The sequence below is a fragment of the Panthera pardus genome, unplaced genomic scaffold, assembly GCF_024362965.1.
Source record: "Panthera pardus isolate Hobbes unplaced genomic scaffold, ASM2436296v1 HiC_scaffold_10, whole genome shotgun sequence".
Lineage (NCBI taxonomy): Eukaryota > Metazoa > Chordata > Mammalia > Carnivora > Felidae > Panthera > Panthera pardus.
Window position 1 is genome coordinate 108,691,424 of NW_026526655.1, and position 22,860 is coordinate 108,714,283.

The window sequence follows — 22,860 nt, forward strand, 5'->3', positions numbered from 1 at the left end:
TAATTAAAAAAATTAACATTTTTTTAAATTGAAAAAAAATTATCTCACAAATTCAAAACATGATACAAACTCTAAGCAGAGGCATCTAAAGACAATAAAATTAAGCACATCAGAACACTAACAGAACATGTGAAAAAGGTTTTAAAAGAAGCCAGAGGAAAAAAGACCTATCACACTGAAAGGAAAAATAACACAGCTAAAATAAGACTTTCCAGAAGGAATGATGGAAACCAGGTAATTGGAATATATTTACTAAAATTCTAAAGGAAAAGAACTGCAAATATAAAAACAGGAAAAGTAAGTGTGTGTATGTAAAATTGGAATATCTGAAAAAGAAAAAAAATATTTGAGGATGTAATGGTCTTTTTTTTTCTAAACTTAATAAAATGCATATATATATATATATGTATATATATATATATATAAGTACATTTACATTAACAAATTAAAATGTGTATAATACTATAGGTATTAATATGTATAAGTGATTAAAAACTGACAGAAAACAGTGCACACAGACATCAGAATTTATAATTGTTCTTAGAATATTCACCAAAATTGGTCATAAATTGAGTTGTAAAGTAATTCCCAACAGGGGTGCCTGGTGGCTCAGTTGGTTAAGCGTCTGACTCTTGACTGCAGCTCAGGTCATGATCTCACAGTTGGTGAGTTTGAGCCCCTCATAGAGCTCCACAGTTGACAACCTGGAGCCTGCTTGGGATTCTCTCTCTCTCTCTCTCTCTCTCTCTCTCTCTCTCTCTCTCTGCCCCTCCCCAACTTGTAGACACACACACACACACACACACACACACACACACACACACTAGAAACAATCTTTCTATTAACTATAGATTACATAAACAAATTGTGGTCTACTAATGGTAAGTAAGCCACTTTTGCTAAGTGCAACAGCATGCAAAAACATAAATAAACCCCATAAACATAATGCTATATGAAAAAAAAATTGTAAAATCATCTGTATTATAAGATCCAATTTATAGGAAGGTCAGAGTAAAACTACTCAATGGTGACAGAGGATAGCATAGTGGTTACATTTGGGGGGGACAGGTTAGTGACTGGAGGGCCCATGGCAGGCTTCTGAGTGACAAGTAATATTCTATTTTTCAACCCAGAGTATGTTCACTTTGTGAGAATGCACTGAGCTGAACACTTAGGATGGTGTACTTTACTGTATGCATGTTATACTCTATTAAAATGTTAAGAAAAAAAAAACAAACATAACTTTCTGGCTCTGTGTCTTACAGTCTTTCCCTTAAAGGGCTGTGTTGGTGCCTTGAAATTCATATGTAGATGTTGCAGAAATGCAGAAATGATGGTCATGGTTAACAAATATTGACCAAGGGCATACTCTCTGTGCTGTGTTTTCTTTAGGGCCAGTGACAATGATGAAATTCTATATACAATACAGTTCCTGTTCTCTTGGGGCTTATAGTCCACTTGGGGAGAATTTTATAAAATAATACTAAAAGCAAAGATATGCATGTCAGATAATGACATTTAGTAATAGAAGAGTGATAGAACATAAGCATTTGGAACATAAGCAATTTAGTGATGGAACAGTGAGATCACTAAAAAGTCAATAATCACTTACATGGAGTACAATAAAAGAAGAATTTAATGAGAAGGCCATATGTTTGTGGAGGCAAAGTTGATAGCCTAAAATTTTTTTCTTTTAAATTAGCTACCACTGCCATACACAAATATAATTGCAGCTCTTTGTAAAATTTTCACGTGCACCAGAAAATAATTTATTAGTTAAATGCCGGATTATTTCTTATTTACTAAAGATCCTTTCAAACTAAACTGATTATATAGAAACCAATAATATATAAATGCCAAGTGATTAGAACTACTAATGTTTTTCTTAATATTAAGATAAAGGGAAATTGCCCTTTAAATCAAAAAGTAAACATCTAATTGCAATGGCAATTGCATTTTAATTAATTTCATGCAAACGGATTATTAAAACATAGATTGATGTACTATTATATGGAGTAAGAGCATATCAAAACCTTGGGTTTTGGATGCTGGAAATTTAAATTTATGAGATGCCTATGCTAAATTAGGTAAAGCAATATCAAGCTTAAAACTGCAGCAACTTTAGAGTGAACAATAATCAGAAATATAGCAGTGGGCTGGAACCTCGGGCTTTGTATGTAACATAGAAAGATGAGAAGTATCAGGAGTGGATGGGCTTTCCAGGAACCTTGAAATTCATGAAAGAGTTCTCTGATGCCTTTGGAAAGTCTGTTCCTCCAAGGAAGAGCATTAGAGCCAGAACTTTGGGCATTAAAGGTTTGAAAACTTGCAGAAATGGACACACATTTTACAGCGATGTTTTTAGCCTTGTGACTCTTCCTAGCAGCCATGCTTTAAGGTGGCCAAAGGGTTTGAAATCACAAAGCAATGGTTTCTTTAACAATCTATATCCAGGTCAATAAAATTATTACCTAAAATTATAATTAGAAAATGATCAGCAAGGGAACCTGGGTGTCTCAGTCAGTTGAGTGGCCCACTTCAGCTCAGGTCAGGATCTCATGGTTTGTGAGTTCAAGTCCCACATCAGGATCACTGCTGTTAGTGCAGAGCCCACATCAGATGCTCTGACACCTTCTCTCTCTGCCCCTCCCCCACTCATGCTCCCTCTCACGCTATCTTTCTCTCTCAAAGAAAGAAAGAAGGAAGGAAGGAAGGAAGGAAGGAAAGAGAGAAAGAAAGAAGGAAAGAAAGAGAGAGAGGGAAAGAAAGAAAGAAAGAAAGAAAGAAAGAAAGAAAGAAAGAAAGAAAGAAAGAAAATAAAATGATGAGCATAAATGTGTTCTAGTTTTCTAGGAATTACTAATACTATATATGCTTGTGTGTGTCCTTTTTTCAAAAATGAAATGTACTAGAAAAGAAAAAAAAATTCCCTCAACCCAGCATCCTAGACAGAATGTTGACTTGAAAATCAAATAAGACAATGTATCTCAAAGACATTCATTCATAAACTTGGATGAGCACTGGGTGTTGTATGGAAACCAATTTGACAATAAATTTCATATATTGAAAAAAAAAGACATTTATAAACTTGAAGTCCTATATATTGTGTAAAAGGCATTAAAAATCTATATCTTTTTCATAATTAGTAACATAACATCTGAGAGTGGGAAGGCATTTGAGAAATTTCCTTGTTCAATGGCAAACTTTACAAATGGGGAAAACAGTGCCCAGATTGGGGATTTACCTGCGCTAGCCTGAGTTTAAAGAACATTGTACCGATCAAGAATTTTAAATATGATAAAACAGTAGTATCTAACACTGAACACTTTCAAAATTTATTAATTGTTGATGTTTCAGTAATTAAAACTGTTAATGGTGATAAATAAACTTACCCATTCCGCAAGCAATCTGTAGTGATAGAGAGTAATTAATAATGTATTTCATTGCTCGAAATTGGTGTTAATTAATTCACTTGCCAGGTAATTTGTTCATCCTGATAAGGATTTTTCCTTATAACTCTGTTATTGACTTTGTTCAATATTTTAAACAAAATGCAATTACATGATAACCCAAACTATCACAAATCACATTCAGTAAGTACAGTGATAGGCCATCACTTTTTTGTGTGTCTGTGAAATAATGAAACACATTATATATGTGGTATGGTGAGCTAGGCAGGACATACCACTGTTGGTTTTGTCTGTTTTAAGCTGCTAGTTTGTACAGGTTTGTGTGTGTGTGTGTGTGTGTGTGTGTGTGTGTGTGTGTTGGTTTAGGGTTTTTGTTGTTTTTTGGTTTGTTTGTTTGTTTGTTTGTTTGTTTTTTGGTCACCAAAATAGTGACTCCAAGAGAGACATTTATCTTTCTCTTATGCCCCAGCATTTAAGCTCATTCTGGTCTTCTACTGATTACTGATTTCTCATCACCTCCTCTTCACTATCTCTATTTTAGCACTGCATTTCATTCTTCTTCTGAAGCACCCCACTGGGGTGGGTGCACCCCCACTTCTCTTGGTCGTCTTTCAGATGGTAGTGAGGTCCTCCTCTCTGAGCCGCCTCAAGCCTCTGCTCACCTACCACCATAGTAGTCTTTATCCTACATATGAATCACTTGCCTTCTGCACATAAACAAGTAGCAGTTGCTATTTGTTCCATCGGGTTCCAAAAGCCCTGCTGGTGAACACCACCAACAAACCCGTTGGCCTCATGTAACTTAAAGTAAAAACAGGCGGGGAGTCTTGCCATTCTAACTCAGCGGTAAAAAGCATACAAAATACTATGAAATAGAAATACCAGGGATCTCTGTAGCAATACCAAGGAAAATGGCTACTATCCTTTTTCAGTATCCTGATTATATCTGAAATATAAACAAACACACCAAAAAAAAAAAAAAAAAGGAAAATGGTTTATTTCTGCAAACAGTGTTCATGCACAAAAGCAAAGAATTCTTAGGCAGTGTGGCACATAAATGGCTATTACCCCAGATTCTTCCCTAGACCCAGATGGAAAATCCTAAACAGTGTTCACCTACTTTGTACTAATCTTAAAATTCCATCACTTTCTCAGACGTTCATTAAAGCTGATGAATTTGGTTCTCATTTAAGATCACTCCAAATGTGTCTTCATTGGAATATGAAGCCCTCTTCCTCCCCAAGGCTGTTCCTTGCTTCTGGCTTACATTTTGCCTTAAGAGATGGACAAGAAAAACCTTTCAGGGTCTTCTGACTTAACTATTCTTTTTCATTGGCTAATGAAGTTTCTCACCCACCTCATCATGACTGGATGTCAGAACCAACTCCCTACTGAGTACCTATGGCCCCTTGGAATGCTGTGGTAATATAGATCATTGTTTGCCAAATGTGTATCCAATGACTAGGAGATCATTTGAGAATGCAATTTCAGATACAGTAAGTCTACAGTAAAGTTTGAGAGTCTACCTTTCTAACAAATGTGTGAGAGATTACAACAATGCCGGTTCAGAAACCACATGTTGAGCAGCAAGGATGTAGAGAACACAGAAATTAATCTGGATGACAGATATTTCAGAATATTTTTTTTGGTGTTATAATATCAATGAAACCAGGGCAAGGATAGAGAGGTCTGCAACTCAACTTAAAGGCACACGTGTTTGACCAAGGCTTTCAGAAGTTCCAAAAACTCCTCATATTACAAGGTTTCATTAGAATCTCCCAGTATGAGTCTTGTGTCGTTCTCCATAATATAATATTTTTTTCCAAAGGAGTGAGCAGGGCATAATCCAGAAAGAAGTCTGACTTCTGCCCCAGTTTAACCAGCGAGATCTATCCCATCATCCATTTTTCATATGGGTTCTTAGCAGCCTATGCCTGTTGCTTCCACCATAATGAGAACATGTTCTGTGTTAGGGTGAGTTTTTTTCTGCATCCTGTACTGGGGTAACCATTGGATTATACCGTAAATCCACCATCAGTAAGTCAGGAATCCCAAAGGTCCATAAATGCTGCAAACAACCTGGGTGAAAAGAGAAGTTAAAAGTTTCAAAACAGAGTTATTATCAGATGCCTTTTTTTAAGTAACTAACTAAATGAATAATCATACAGGGTTGTATTTTTGCCTATTTCTAGATATCAGAGTAGAAAATATGCTTTCTTAATTTATTTGTTTATTTTGAAAGTGAGAGAGAACAAGCAAGGGGAGGGCAGAGAGAAAGAGAGGGGGAAAGAGAGAATCCTAAGCAGGCTCTGCACTAATGGCACACGGCCCAGTGCAAGGCTTGATCTCACAAACCTTGAGATCATGATCTGAACTGAAATTAAGAGTCGATTGCTTAACTAAGTCACCCAGGCACCCCAAAGGAGAGAATATTGATCAATAAGCTTTGACTCCAAAGTCCCAACAATTAAATGGGGAATCCCTAATGGCTGCTTCAATGCTTACTGAAGTAGACTCAATGAAATCCCTCTCTGACCCTTCTTTCCTCTATTATCTTTTATCATGATTTTTTTCTTATCACCCTGGATTCTGCAAAGACAATGAGATGGTGAGCTTTATGTGCACCAGCACAGATTCAAAGTGCAACCATCCCCTTGTGACAGACCCAATGCACCCCATCTCATATCTCCTGAATTATGTTGTTTGTTTTTTTACCTGTTTGCCTCTTGTTCTTTCCCCCATCGATCCTTCTTTTGCTTTGAAATCATGAAACTCCATGCAACACACGTACAGGATCCTTTAGATGAGCAGCAATCATGATGCTACCTTTTTAAAATCTTAATTATGATGCTAAGTCATCTTTCCTTAACTATAAGGCAGGAAAGCTGGACTTTTCTCCCCTCAAGTTCAAGTAGTTGGCTATTGTTCTATGGTCTTTATATTTGTTAAATAGAGCGATTAGAAAATTTAATCCCTTTCAAAGTGTTATGACGAACAGAGATAATGGTCGAGAAAAACATTTGAAATGTTGAAAATCTTGAAGCAATACTGGACAGTTAAGTCATAGTTTATTAAGTAATAAAATAACAATGTAGTAAGTTTATGAAAATAGTAGTTTTATTTCCCTAAAAAAAGTTTATATACACTTTTTTTTTCTTCAAGAAAAGTGTATAGCATTTATTACTCTTTGGAATCTCCTAACCCAAAACTTTTTCAAAGAAATTTGACTTAATAGCTTTGGGCTTTACAGGAGGCTACCATAATCACAGCTTCTTTTATTTTTCAGAAGATAGTTGGGGGAGGGTTCCATGTTATTACAACCTCCTCTGAGAGCTTGGTTCCTAGCAAAGCCAAGGTCCATCTTTCACTGTGCAATTCTAGCCTAATAGGAAAGTTATATCACTGTTGACAGCCTTGTCCTTTCTTCATAAATCCTGGGAGTTATCCCATAAGGAATATTCATTTTCCTTCAGACATGAAGTGACCATTAAGATGCACCAGTAAAGAATCCATGGCTTTTAGTGTCTCACTGTATGTCTTCTAGTTTAAGGATTTTAAGGAAAAAAATGTTGCAGTGAAAATGTATACTTTTATTAGAAAAGAAGTAAATACATTCCTTGTTTCTTAATAAATGAGAGTTATAAAAAGCCAAGAGTGATATTTTCTTAAATTTAATGAAATCTAGGGCTGTCTGGGTGGCTCAGTCAGTTAAGGATCCAACTCTTGATTTTGGCTCATGTCGTGGTCTCACAGTTTGTGAGTGCAAGCCTTGTATCTGGCTCTGTGCTGACAGCAAGGAGTCTGCTTGAGATTCTCTGTCCCCCGCTCTCTCTCCCCCTCTCTCCACCCACCTCCCTCAAAATAAATAAACATTTTTTAAAAAAAATTTAACAAAATTGTGCCGTTTGCAACAACATGGATGGAATTAGAGAATATTACGCTAAGTGAAGTAAGTCAGACTAAGAAAGACAAATACCATATGATTTCATTCACATGTGAAATTTAAGAAATGAATCAAATGATCATAGGAGGAAGAAAAAAGAGAGAGGCAAACTAAGAATCAGATGCCTAACTATAGAGAACAAACTGCTGGTTACCAGAGAGGAGGTAAGTGGGGGGATGGGTGAAATAGGTGATGGGGATTAAGGATGCACTTGTGATGAGCACTGGGTGATGTATGGAAGTGTTGAATCACTAAACTGTACATCAAAAACTGACATTTGGCTTTATGTTACCTAACAGAAATTTAGAAAATTTTTTTTAAATTGAAATTTTCAATAAAAGCTTCATGCTTAACTATAAAAGAGAAAATATTATTTACTTACAGAAAAATGTCTCTGTAAGTGGAAACAGGTTTACAGACCATATGCTGAGACTAGCTGAGAGTGGTGAGGTGCCACAGAATGGAGAGTGGTCCAAACCAAAGGTGGATCTGGCTCCTCAAAGGGCTTGGTTTGTCCTGTTTTATGGTTCTTTCTAGAACCATAATGAATAAAAATAACAGAGGGATTCCACTTTGAGATCCAGTCTTCCCCCCACATATAAATAAATAGACCTCTAATGAAGGTAACCTCCTCTCTGTCCCTGAAGGTTGTTGACTCCGTGATATTTTCTTCCACTACCTAAAAGTACCTGCTCACATGAAGAAAGAGAGACTAATATTCCATGTTATCAGGAAAGAAGACAGTTCATTTGGCAAGTATTTCAAGAGAAAGTAAAAGTGAAAATATATGGGCATAGGAGAGGAATAGCAACATGTATTGAATACTACCACATGCTGGAATCTGAGTTAAGATGCTTTCACATGTGTTCTCTTGATTCAAAAATTGCATTCCCTACTGCTTCAAGATCCCTCGTACTTAGAAATTAAGTCACTTGTTTCAGATGAGACAGCTAATAAATATTAAAGCCAATCTCAATCTCATAATCTGATGTTCAAATCATATCACGATTCTTTACAGACACATTAGACCAGCACTTTCCAGTAGAGCATTTATCAATTATGGAAATATTATAAATTTGTACTGTTTAAAATGTTAGTCACTAGCTCCATGTGACTATTGAACTCTTCAAATTTTGCTACTGTGAATGAGAAATTGAATATTAAATTTCATTTAATTTTAGTAATTTGAATTTAAACAGATATATGTGGCTGGTGGCTACTGTATAGACAAAAAAGGCCTAAACAATAGTTTTCTTAGAAAGAATTTTCTTTAACTCAGATTTTTTCCTCAGTCTAGCATCACTGTTTCTCTTCAACTCTTTTTTCATTTTTCAAAATGCAATCCCTAGACTTAGCATAAATGATGGAATAAAGACCTCTGAATTTTTGTTTCCATAAAAGAAGTTAGAAAACTAGGAAAAATTGTGAGAACCAAGTTTTTTTCAAGACTCTGGAAATTAACCAGAGTTTCCACAAAGCAATTTATTAGAGAAAACAGCTGAATTCAATAATAACAGTAAACTTCGTGGTACTTTCATTAGTCTCATTTTCATCCATACCACTCCAGCTCCATAGTAACCTTGGAAAACTGTAGGCTGAAATTACACTGTAAACTAGTAACCTGGCAGGAACACGAAGAGTCAGATAGTGTTGAACCTCCTTCAAACCAGAGAACTGTCATTGCCAGAGAAATGTCATTACTTTAACCTGTCTGATAGTCATTGGAAGATCCTACTTGCAAGACTGTCTTTACTTGACATGGCTCAGAGCACACCCAGTGCTGCAAAAGCTTCCCCAGAGCATTTGTCAAAAAACAATGAGAAGAAATTTTTGACTTTGCAGCTGCCTGAGGCAGTGGACAACAGTTGGTGAAAACTATATAATAATTGTTTTAAAAAACTTAAAAAACGTATCTGGAGAAGAAGATATCCAGAGTGTCTTTGAAAGTCTCTGGCATATTTCTGGAATTACAGAAATTCCCTAATAATGGGAGGTTAACTTACTCCAGATGAGACACCTCATAAAAATTAAAACTAATCTCACTGTTATGTCTTGATGTTCAAACCACATATCATGTTTCACACGCGCACTGGGCCAGCACCATCCAATATGGTTATTTGCATGCTCTGGGCTGTGCACATACTAAGAAAAGAAGACTGAGAAAGCCCTAAGATCTGACCTTGCACTAACTTTGAGGCTCTGTACAACCATGAAATGGAGGTTAAATCAGAGTTCTCAAATGTCAGGCTGAGTGTTGACTTCCTGCCTCAATATGCACATGGAATTCTTTGGAAAATACTTAGAAAACCATTGGTTCAATCCATTTTAGAATATTTATAGAATTATTAGCTGACCACAAATCTAATAGAGCAGAGACTTCTGTGAACACACACAACAAACATCACAGACTTTATACAGAATTTTTTCAGAGAAGTCATTAAACAAACAAATAACAATAAAACAACAAAATGCAGCAAAAACAAGCCCTGGGCAGGGAAAGTAATCTGATCTCCAGAAATGCCAAATAATATGATTTTAAATATTCAATTTTCAACAACAAAAATACAAGACATGCAAAGAAACAGGAAATGTTGGCTCATAGACAGCAAAGTTTAATAGTCAATGGAAACTATCCCTGAAGAAGCCCAGACACCGGATTTAGTAGAAAATAAATAAATAAATAAATAAATAAATAAATAAATAAATAATAAATCATCTATTATAAATATGCTTAAGGGACTAAAATCCACATATAAAGAACTAAAAGAAAGTATTAAAACTATATTTCTCACAATGAAGAATATCAACAAAGAGAAAGCAAAATTATAAAATAAAGGGGTGCCTGGGCAGCTCGGTCCATTAAGCATCCGACTTCAGCTCAGTTCATGATCTCATGGCTTGTGAGTTTGAGCCCCATGTTGGGCTCTTTGCTGACAGTTTGGAACCTGGAGCCTGTTTCAGATTCTGTTTCCCTCTCTCTGCCCTGCCCCCACTTGCACTTCTTTCTCTCACTTTCTCTCTCCCAAATATAAATATTTAAAATTTTTTTAAATTATAAAAATTATAATTTTTATAAAATTTTATAATTTTCTAAAAATTATAAAAAGAATCACATTCTTTATTATACACTGCTGTCAGTTTATAATAACTGAAATGAAAATTTCACTAGAGTTTGACATGAGACTTGAGCAAGGAGGGAGAATCAGTGAACTAGAAGACAGATCAATTATCTAGTCTGAGAAACAGAAAGAAGAAAAGAATGAAGAAAAATGGCAGAGCTGCAGAGATCAATGGCACACCATCTAAAATAAGGACACATGTATAATGGGGGTCACAGAAGAAAAGTTAAAGAAGGAGGCACAAAGATATTTGAATAAATAATACCAAAAATTTTCCAAATTTGATTTTGAAATATTAATCTTTATAGCCCCAAATCTCAGTTAAGTGCATGTTGGATCAATTCAAAGAGACTTACACCTAGACATCATAACTAAAGTGGTAAAACTCAAAGACAAGGATATTCTTGACAGCATCAAGAAATAAGACTCGTCATATAGAAGGGATCCTCATGAAGTTTTTCATTAGAAACATTAGAGACCAAGGTACAGTTGGGTGACATATTCAAAGTGCTAAAAGAAAGGTTGTCAACCAGTAATTTTATAGCTTATAAAACTATCCTTCAGAAATTAAGGAGAAATTAAGACATCCCTAAATAAACAAGAACAGGGAGAATTTATTGCCAGCAGACTTGCCCTGCAAGGAATACTAAAGGGAGTTCTTCAGGTTGAAACAAAAGATCACTAGATCGTAACTCAAATCCACCTGAAGAATGAAAAGAATTAAAATATATAGGTAATATAAAACATAGTATAAATATATTTTTGTATGTAACTTTTTGTCTTGTCATCTTTTTTTTTAAGTTTATTGGTCAGAAGAGGAGCAGAGAGAGAGGGAGACACAGAATCTGGAGCAGGCTCCAGGCTCTGAGCTGTCAGCACAGAGCCTGATATGAGGTTTGAACTCACAGACCGCGAGATCATGACCTGAGCTGAAGTCAGAAGCTTAACCAACTGAGCCACACAGGCTCTCCTGTCTTATCATATTTTTAAAACAACTTTATAAAGCAATGATTATAAATCTTTGTTGATGGGTGCACAATGTATAAGATGTGATACATATAATAACACTACAGAGAGAAGATTGAATGAAGCTAAACAAGTGCCAGAGCTATTATATACTAAAAATTAGGTTGATGTTAGTATGAACTAAACAGTTATATATTAAAACATGAATGGTAACCCCCAGGGAAGTTACCAAGAAAATAACTAAAAAATACCTATTAAAAGAAATGACAAGAGTGTAAAAGGCTACTCTATAAAATATTTACTGAACTCATAAAAGACAATAATGGAAGAATTAGGAGAAAAAAGACATAAGATATACAGAAAAGAAACAGGAAAAAGTAGATATAAATCTTACATTATCAATAATTAGATTGATCAGGTAAATTAATGAAACATTATTAAAAGGCAGAAAATGGCAAAAGAACTTAAAAAATTATCCAACTATAGGCTGTCTACAAGAGACATGCGTTAATTCAAAAATACAAATAGGTTGAAAATAAAATCATGGAAAAGCGATACATGGAAATAGTGACAAATAGATTGACTATATTAATATCAGACAAGATATATTTTATGGTAGGTAGGATGATGGCCATCACCCAAGTGCACATATTAATCCGCGGAAGTCATAAATATGTTACAATATGTGTCGACAGAGACTTTGCAGGTGTGATTGTGTTATGGATCTTGAGGAATGAGAATCAAAGTCAGAAAGAAGAAATATGATGTAAGAAGTAATTGACTGGAATGATGTGCATCCAAAATGGAGGAAGGGATCATAGGCCAAGGAAAGCAAATGGCCTCTAGAAATTAAAAAAGTCAGAAAAAAGTATTCTCTCCTAAAACCTCCAAAATGACTTTGGCTCAGTTGATGGCTTAAATTTATCCTATAAGACTCATAATGCACTTCTGATTTCCAGAATTGAAATATAATAACTTTGAGATTTATGCAATTAAGTTTGAGGTCATTTTTTACAGTAACAATAGAAAACCTAATAGAGATTAAAAGATAAATAATGTTGCTAAAGACTTTTTTATGATAAAAGTTGATTATAAACATATATGCATGAAAGAAAAGAATCCTAAAATATAAGAAGTAAAAACTGACAGAATTGAAGGGAAAAGAAAGAAATTTCATAGTAATACTTGGAACTTCAATACATTACCTTCAGTAACAGCTACAACAACTACACAGAAAATAAAAGCAAAAAATAGAAGACTTGAAAAATGCTTTAAAGCAAGCAACCTTCACAGATAATAGCAGCAGAATATGCATTCTTCTTAAGTACACTGGAACATTGTCTACATAGGCCATAAAACATGTTTGAATAAATTTAAAAGGTTTTAAATCATACAAAATCATGTTCTCTAAAGTCATGAAATGAAACTAAAAATCAATAACAGAAGCCAACTTGGGAAATTCAGTAAATATATGGAAATTTCACTACAGATGTTCCAACAACTGATGGGTCAAAGAATAAGCCACAAGGAAATTTAGAAGAAAGTTTGGTAGAGTGGTTCCAGTCCAAGTGGCAACATAGAAGCCCATGAGTTCACCTCTCCCCGTGGGCATACTTAATCTACTGCTACACAAGAAATTTATACAGCTCAATAGCAAAAACAACCAAACAAAACAAAGAAGAAGAACAACAACAACAAAAAAAACTTAATTAAAAATGGCCAGAGGACCGGAACACAGATTTTACCAAAGAGGACACCCAAAGGCCAAAAAGTACATGAAAATATACCCAAGATCACTAATATCAGAGAAATGCAAATCAAAACCACAGTGTTATACTACCTTGCACCCTAGAATTGCTATTTCAAAAAGACAACAGGGATGCCTGGGTGGCTCAGTCAATTTAGTGTCCGAATATTGATACTGGCTCAGGTTGTGATCTCACAGTCATGAGATCTGAGATCGAGCCTCCCATCAGGTTCTGCATTGAGCATGGGGACTACTTGGGATTCTCTCTCTCCCTCTTTCTGTTCCCCTCCTCCCTTCATGTGTGTTCTCTCTCTCTCAAAATAAATAAATAAACTTAAAAAAAAGACAACTGATAATAAGCACTGGCAAGGACATGGAGAAGAAATAACCCTTGTGCACTGTTGAAGGGAATGTGAATTGGAAGTATGGAAATGGAATATGGAAAACAGTATGGAAGCTCTTAAAAAAATTAAAAATAGAAATACCATATGATCCAGCAACCCCATTTCTAGGTATATATCCAAAGGGATTGAAAGCAGGATATCACAGAGATATTTGCCCTCCTTTGTTCATTCCAGCATTATTTACAATACCCAAGATATAGAATAACCTAAGTGCCCATCAATGGATGAATGGATAAAGATGTGAGATATATTACAACATGGATAAGCTGTGAGGGCATTATGCTCAGAAAGACAAATACTAAATGGAATCACTTATATTTGGAACTTAAAGAAAAGTCGAACACATAGAAACAAGGAGTAGAAAAGTGGCTGTTAGGTGCTAGGAAGTGTAATAAATAGGGAGAGTTTTACAAAAGGATGCAAAGTGTCAGCTCTAAAATGAATAAGATTTGAATATCGAATATAGAACATGGTGACTATAGTAAATAAGACTGTAGTGTATAATCGACACTTGTTAAGAGAGTAGAACTGAAATGTTCTCTCTTTCTCTCTCTCTCTCTCTCTCTCTCTCTCTCTCTCTCTCTCTTTCACACACACACACACACACACACACACACAAAGACAAGTATGTGAGGTGATAGATGTGTTAATTTTATAGGAGGAATCTTTCCACAATATACATATAACAGATCATTGCAAGTTATTCTTTAAATATCTTACAATTCTGTTGTTCAATTATACCTTGGAAAATAAAGTACTTTGACAGAAATGGAAAAGTAAAAAACAATATATCCAAACATAGAAGATTCAGCTGAAGCAGTGCCCACAAGAAAATATATAGCTATAAGCACCTGTATTGAAATGAGATGAAGTCTGGGTCACCTGCGTGGCTCAGTCAGTTAAGTTTCTGACTCTTGGTCTTAGCACAGGTCATGATCTCATGGTTTGTGTGATCAAGTCCAATGTTGGGCTCTGAGCTGATGATACAGAGCTTGCTTGGGATTCTCTCTCTCCCTGTCTCTCTCTCTCTTTCTCTCTCTCTGACCCTCCCCACTTGCTCTCACTCTCTCAAAATAAATAAACTTACAAAGATGAGGTAAAATATGACATCAATAGTCTATCCTGTAACCTTAAGAAACTCAGAGAAAAAAGGAAACTAAACCTGAAGAAATTTAATACAGGAAATAATGATTAGAGCAAAAATTAATTAAAGGATATAATCATAACAGAGAGCACCAACAAAACCCAAATCCAGTTATTTGAAAAGATCATCAAAATTGACAAAACTGTAGCTAGGCTCATTAATAGGGATAAAACTCAAATTACTAGAATCAGAAAAAAAGGGGGGGCATTACTATTTACTTTACAGAGATAAAAAAGAATTATAAGAGAATACTATGAAAAACTGGATGCCAACAAGTTAGATAACCTAGATGAAATAGACAAAAATCTTGAAATATACAAACTATTAAAATAGATCTATAATGACTATATTATTAATTAAGAACTTCCCACAAAGAAAAGACCAGGATCAAAAGGCTTCAACTGGTAATTCTTTTCTTTTAGAAAAGAATTAATACCAGTTATCAACATTCTCTATCAAAAAATAGAAGAGTAAACACTTTCCAATTAATTTTATGAAGTCAGTATTATCCTCACATGAAAATCAAAGAAATCACAAGAGAAGCAAATTAAAGACTAATTTAACTCATATGTTTTGATGCAAAATCCTCTTAAAAAATACTACACCATATAAAGCAACATACAAAAAGAATTATACAACCATAACCTGATGGGATTCATTTTAGTAATGCAAGAAAAGAAATTTAAAAAAAAGAAACAGTCCTTCTAACATGAATGTGGCTAACTGGCAAGTTTCTACTGAAGACAATGTAAATAGTTTGCCACATTTAAATCTACCTCAGCAAGTCCACTGGAACTTAATGACTCCTGGAGAAATAGTCCAAGAGTCAGACATCATCAATGCCAAATGGAGACAAAACCATGCTGTACAAAACCTAAAGGGGAATTTTACATTTAACTATTCTCTATGTAAAACCTACCAGAGGCTGTTAGAACACCAGTTCCCATTTTTCAGTTTTAAGCAAGTGGGTACACAAATAGCCACTGACAACAGCTGATGAAACAGGGAGAATCTCAGAGTGGATATTCATCACACAAACAACCGTGAGTGGATATCCATTCAAATAGCTCTCTAGTTAGGCTGTAGTGGTAATTGAGTAAAGGGAGATGGATAGACAGTCCAGTTTGTTTCAGCAAAGCCCCAGAAAATAAATATAAATCTTCTCCAAAACTCTGGATCCTATGTTGTTCTCTGACCATAGAACTTTGTGTTAACACGTGATTATTGATCTTGGATTATAGGTGCTCCTTGTGAACAGAGCCTCTGATTTAATGTTGCAGCTCCAGATCTTATCATATTTTTCCAACACAGATCAGAACTCTGAAATTGCTTATGGGGTTTATTGTCTAAATTAATTTAGTATCACCAATGTGAAGCAATTGCTTTTCAAACTGGGTTCTGTGATTGCTATGACAATTCCGACGGAAACCACAGTAGTTTTAATTGCTTTGTTTTTATTTCATTGGTAATATAAAAAAATTATAATTCTGTATTCAGGATCATTTTATGACCATCTTATGATCTAATTCAGACCCAAGATTCTAAGGTCTGCATCAGTTTTTAAGATACATTTACTTCCCAACTCCTGGGATGCATGTGTATGCTTAGCTCTGTGATGAAAGGTCCAGGCTTCTGAAGAATACCCATAGCTCCAAAGTCAGAGACAATGAGAACTGATGAAGATATTGGTCCTTCCTTTTGGGATTTTAGCTCCTGATGTAGGTTCAGTTTACCCTTGACAGCTCCCACTTTGATTCCGTCTTTTCTTTCTGCATGTCTGTCAGGTGGACTTCAAGCTCTAGTTTCAGAAGCAAAGACAATAGTCTTCTGGAGGTGATTCAAACACCTCTTACAATTATGTCAGCTAATCCTCTGCAATAAATCCCATTATGTTGTAAACTAGTCTTTCTGCTTCTCTGGTTGAACTGATAGAGTTGAGGCATTACTTTGCTTTTATCACTGTTTTACTCTTGCCAAAGTTTTACTAGTAGCACATACAGAAATAACTAAGCAAGAAGGAGTCGTGTTCCTATTCCATAAACAATTGCATTGAGACATATTTTAATAACAGTATAATCATAATTTGATCTTCAACTAGACCAAACAACTTAACAGAGTTATTAAGTGATGTACGTAGTAACTGTAAGACCTTATCAAATCCTTGGTACACACACTAACATAATCACAGTAGCACAGGATTTGCTATTGGCAGGTAAGCTTGGACATCTTTATTGTCTGATGTCCAATAAGGTCACCATCTTTGCTAGTCCTTTGCCTGACAAGACAATGGTTGTGTGACTAGGGGCCATTTGGAGCAAGAGACTCCCAGTTTTTCAGAAACTATAAATGTGACTCAACAATGACACTTTGCAGTGGCAGGGGTCAATGAACACAGATATGAGTGTCATCTCACCTCCAAGCAACAGCCTCAAAATTTCTTTTTTGGACAGTATTCTGAAAATTTTAGGCAGGTTCTACAATGATCAGGCATTTAATGGCAAAGGGAAGGATCAATGGGTAGCAGAGAGCTGAATCCACCACAAATGGGGAACAGTTCTTTCAATATATATGGTGTTTTTGCTTTTTATTAAGAATACTTTTGTTTTTCTACAAATGAATAAAAGTAAAATTCTGTCATAATATAGAAAAAATATCAAATATTAAGATACCGTTCATTAATATTAGCCTTCAAGAATTGCTTGCTGGCAAAATTTTGGTTAAGAACAGAAAATGATCATTTTTTTTAACCAGATAATAATGCTGTTATCAATACAATTTAGTACAACATAGTTATAGGAAATATCTCTGCATAAGTATTATTGAATTCAAAATGTAAAAGGAAATTAAATATAGAACAAAATCTGAAGCCACATCTTTCCACTATTAAAGCCAACACTGGCAATGTTGTTTTAGCAAAACACAATCCATAAGACATTAAATTAATTTTGTTAATTTGAATATTGGTTTTGTGCCTTTTATGTAATTCTTATATTTATCTTGTTTTTACAGTTCTATACTATAAGTAAGGTATAATCAAAGTTTAAATATCTATTTTGTACACATTTAAGCAACATAATTATAAAAGGCATTTTTGTCAACAAATATAGCATCAATAAGAATTTCATTTTTTCTAAATTGGTGGTTTTCAACCCTGCTGACACATTATAATTACTTGAGGTCGAGGGTGCATTTCCAGTGATTCTGATTTAATTGGTGTAAGGTGAGCACTGACCTCCAGGTAATTTTAATTTCTCAGTAACCAATAAAAACAATAGGAAAATAATAACAATATACATTTGAAGAACACTATTAATCAAACTGACATTATTAGACTTTATAGAACATGACATCTGACAGATGTAAATTGTTTTTCAATAACACCTGAAATCCTCACTAACATAGACTACAGGGGTGCCTGGGTGGCTCAGTTGGTTAAACAACCAACTTTGGCCCAAGTCTTGATCTCATATTTGTGAGTTCGAGCCCCACATCTAGCTCTCTGCTATCAGCGTTTCAGAGCCTGTTTCAGATCCTCTGTCTCCCTCTCTCTGCCCTCCCCTGCTTGTGCTCTGTCTCTCAAAAATAAAAATACATTTAAAAAAACTAAGATAGATTACATATTGGGACATTAAAATAAATCTCAACAAATTATTAAATGATTGGAATATTTCATAATACAACTTCTGACCAGAACATAATTATTTTATAATTCAGTTACAATAGCACACTTAGAAAAGTTCCCAAATATTTGGGAATTAAACAAGACACTTCATAATTATAATTGTGTAATAAGTTAATTGCAAGACATATAAGGAAATATTTTTAACTAACTTTAACTCATGTTATAACAGAAATACAGCATAACAGAACTTGTAGAATGCAGCCAAAGTAGCAATTGAGGGAATTTTATATTTTTAAATACTTATTTTAGAAAAGAAAAGGATGGTTTAAAATCAGTTGTCTTAAGAAGAAAAATGAAAAGGAAGTTAAACCCAAAGTAAGATGAAAAAAAGAAGATAATAAAAATAAGAACATAATTCATTTTATCTTAAAAACAAAAATAGAAAAAGTCATGGATAAAGATGGTTCTTTTAAAATATTAATAAAGTGAAAACTCTCAAGCAAGACTAATGAGATTTTTTTTAAAAAAGATAAAAAAATTATCACAATTAGAAATAAAATAAACATTATCTCTATACATCTTACAGACATTAAAAGTAAAATAAATAACAGTTTTGAACAACTGTTTGTAATTAAATTTGACAATTCAGAGAATGGACCAATTACTCAAGAAACAGAAATTACCAAACTGACTCATAAGAAATAAAAATCTAAGTGAAAGAAAGAAAGAAAAGAAAAGAAAAGAAAAGAAGAGAAAGAGAAAGAGAAAGAGAAAGAGAAAGAGAAAGAGAAAGAGAAAGAGAGAAAGAGAAAGAATTCATAATTAAAAACCTCATCAGGAAGAAAACACAAAATAATTATGCTGGGTAATACTATTAAATGTTTAAGAGTGAAATAATACTGAACCTAAGGAAATTTTAGACATTCTCTTTTCTGAAAAGGATATCAAGCTAGGAGATTTTGATACCAAAACCTGAGAAAGTCCTCACAAAGAAAATTACAGACTAAGTCTCTTCTGAATGTAAACAGCGATAGCAAAAAAAAAAAAAATTACTAAATATTATCAAACAGATTTAGCAATATATAAAAAAGAATAGTACATTATATAACCACATAGTGTTTATCCCAGGTGGTCAGGTGGATTTAACATTCAAAAATGTACCGATTTATCACATTGACTGAGTAAAGGAGGAAAGAATTATCTCAACAGATGTAGGAAAACCATTGGATAAAAATCGCTATCCATCCATGATAAAAATAGAAAACTAGGAGTAGAAGGGAAATTTCTTGATAGGATAAGGCATATCTACAATATCCTTACAGCTAGTATATATTTATGGTGAAATTTTGAACATTTTCTCAAAAAAACAGAAATAAGACAAGGGTATCTGCTCCTACTACTTCAAATCAATATTCCCTAAGGAACCTAAAAACAAAACAAAAGAAATTTCTCAACTAATAAGTAAATTTCTCAAGATTGCGAGATACAGTATTTTTATACTAGCAGGAAATAACTGGAAACCTCAGTGAAAAAATTATTCCATTTAAATAGAGTCATAAAACATGTAACACACTTCCACCTTGTGCCTACAATATGGCTCCAACTTCTTGGTTGATAGAAATATTTTATACCTTGATTGTTGTGTGTTAGTTACATGGTTGTACTTATTACTAAACCTTATTGAACTGTATACTTACTGCCTGTGCATTTCATTGTATGCAAATTTTACCTCAATTAAAACAAAAATATGTTTGGGGTGCCTGGGTGGCTCATTGGTTAACTGGCTGGCTCTTGGTTTTGGCTCAGGTCATGTTCTCATGATTCGTGGAATCAAGTCCTGTCTCAGGCTCTGTGCAGACAGCACAGAGCCTGCTTGGGATTCTCTCTCTCTTTATGCCCCTTGCTCACTCACTCACTCACTCTCTCTCTCTCAGAGTAGATAAATAAACTTTAAAAAATATGTGTTTAAATCTTTTGTGTGTTTACTGTTTATTATTGACACTGACCAACACCCTCCCTGACTCCCACTGGGCACCAGAGGTAGAGAGCCTTACTCATCTTTGTTTACCCAATACTGAAGTGGAGGAATACATTTTTTAAATTAGTAGAGTCCATGCCCAATGTAGGGTTCAAATCACAACCCTGACACTAAAAGTTGCATGCTCTACTGACCGAGCACCAAAGAAATACATGTTTATAATGAAGCGCTAAGAAGAGTCCAATAAATCAAAGCAGAAAAAATATAATTCAGGCAGACCTCAAAAACTAAATTTTGTCCTAAACATTGTTTCATTGCCCTCATTGCTGTGGAGACAGAGCTTTTACAAGCCAACAAGTGTTTTGCCTACAATTCAAGTCAAAATCTAGTGGTAATTTTTTTGTCTTTTTAAATAAATTTAAAAAACAACAACTAGTAAGTGGCTAGTATAGAAATACACTATTTATTTATAATAATAACTGGCACACACAATAACAAATGCAGTATTGTTATAAAAACTGACATTTTTCCCCTAAACTATTGTTTTCACTCAAGAGGTATATGAAAAGGAAAGTAAATTACTTGAATCCTGTATCCACGCAACAGGTCATTCATTCATTCATTCATTCACTTAGCATTGGTTTGTTGAGCACCTACTCTATGCTAGATACTAAACTAGAAGTGGGAATATACAGATTAATATGAAACCTTTTCTAAAAATAAACTGACACTCTAGTTGGGGAAAAAATGATTAAGCAGACCAATATAAGAATGGCTAATTGAACTATGGTAGAGATAGGTACAGACTAACATGGGTTTCTGCTATTTTTTATGGAAAAAAAAATATGTATATGTATATATATGTATGCATATGTGTGTAGATATCTATAGATAGATACAAATATAGATATATAGATAGGTATAGATATAGATATAGATATAGATACAGATATAGATGATATAGATATAGATATAGATATAGATATAGATATAGATATAGATATAGATATAGATATAGATAGATATAGATATAGATACACACACCATGGCTGGCCAACTCCTCCAGACTTCTCTGCCAGAAGCAAGTCTTTCCATTGCCCACCTCTTGCCTTCATTCCTCAATCTCAGATTTTTGCTCAAGTCGTACTCTGCCTAGAAGTTTCTGTCACCATTTTTCCCTACCATATCCTGATCTGTACTTTCATTTTCTTTTTATTTTGTGAAAATATTTTTAATTTATTTTGAGACAGAGAGAGAACATGAGCAGAGGAGGGGCAGAGAGAGGGAATCCCAAGCAGGCTCCATGATGTCAGTGCAGGGCCCCACACGGGGTTCAATCCCACACACCCGAGATCATGACCTGAGCTGAAATCAAGAGTCTGATGTTCAACCAAATGAACCACCCAGATGCCCCCACAACCTGCACTTTTAAAAACATGGACTTAGTCCAATTTCTTCCAACCATCATTCGCTGGTGTTTTCCTATCCCTGTGGCTCCCACATGTTAGCATATCCTTTCTCAACTTATTTTACATGAACCTGTGTATGGTGCATTGTGTGCTGTATGTTCTTATGAGAATAGAGACCCAACTCATACTCAGAGGTTACTCGCAGCATTTGTCCATGATTGTCACATAGAAGATGCTCAAAAGTAGGAGCTGATGTTATTAATGCACAATTGTTGAGCACATGACATGCACAAATTACTGATCATTTTTCTTGCTGAACATGGGATAGGTGTGACCCAGGCACCTTTGATCCACTCTCCCTACCTGTGTACAAACACATACTCTTTAAACACAGTCACTGCAAATGTAATACAAGCAGAGGCCACTGCATGCAATTTCTCCATTCAGCAAGTGTGCTGATGTGGAAAACCTATGAAATACCATTTAGAAACAATGACTGTCATTCCTGAATTTCTCTGGAGCAGCAATTTGCTAGTGTGTCAGCGTCATTGGCAACTCATAAAGTATTGGCTTAAAGGACAAAGATGAACATTTTCCTTCTCTCTGTGCAAAAGGGAAATAGGTCTGAAATCCCTTGGGGGAAGAGCTTTCTCCTTGCAATGGGATGGAGATAGCCAAAATATATGTCAGGACTGTCCTTGTATGAGTCTAAAAGCTGTGGGTGTAATTTGATCCCTGGCCACTTCTCAGTATGGAGTGAGCAGTGACACACCATCTGAGAGGGCCAGAACGACCACAATCCCTGGCCGTGGCACGCCATCCAAGAGGGGCAGGAAGACCACAATGCCTGGTAGCTAGGAACAGAGGGCCACCAGCTTCATTTCAGAACAATGGCTATAACCTTAGTCTCAGGCTTGACTACACATTAAAATCATATTAATTAAAGAAGAATTCCTAGGGATGGGAACAAAGGCATAAGTCACTATTGAAGCCCTTCAAGTAATTTCAATGGACAAATTTAAGACCTAATGAATACAATGGTAGGGATATCCCAGGGGGTTCAGGCCCTTATGAATATAAATAACCTAGGGAGATTTCCAAAATGGCATGTGATGATT

General features: G+C 34.9%; 1 long non-coding RNA gene across 2 annotated transcripts in view; it reads right to left on the reverse strand.

The window, feature by feature from the left end:
- Positions 1-22,860, reverse strand: part of LOC128779034 (uncharacterized) — a 101,020-nt gene that overhangs the window by 74,860 nt on the left and 3,300 nt on the right. The window contains exon 2 of one of the 2 annotated variants that reach the window (XR_008424920.1): positions 3,727-5,489. The exons of the other annotated variant lie outside the window; for it this stretch is intronic. This is a non-coding gene — a long non-coding RNA (uncharacterized LOC128779034). Of the gene's footprint in view, positions 1-3,726; positions 5,490-22,860 lie in introns of those variants that run through there. 2 annotated transcript variants of the gene reach the window in all.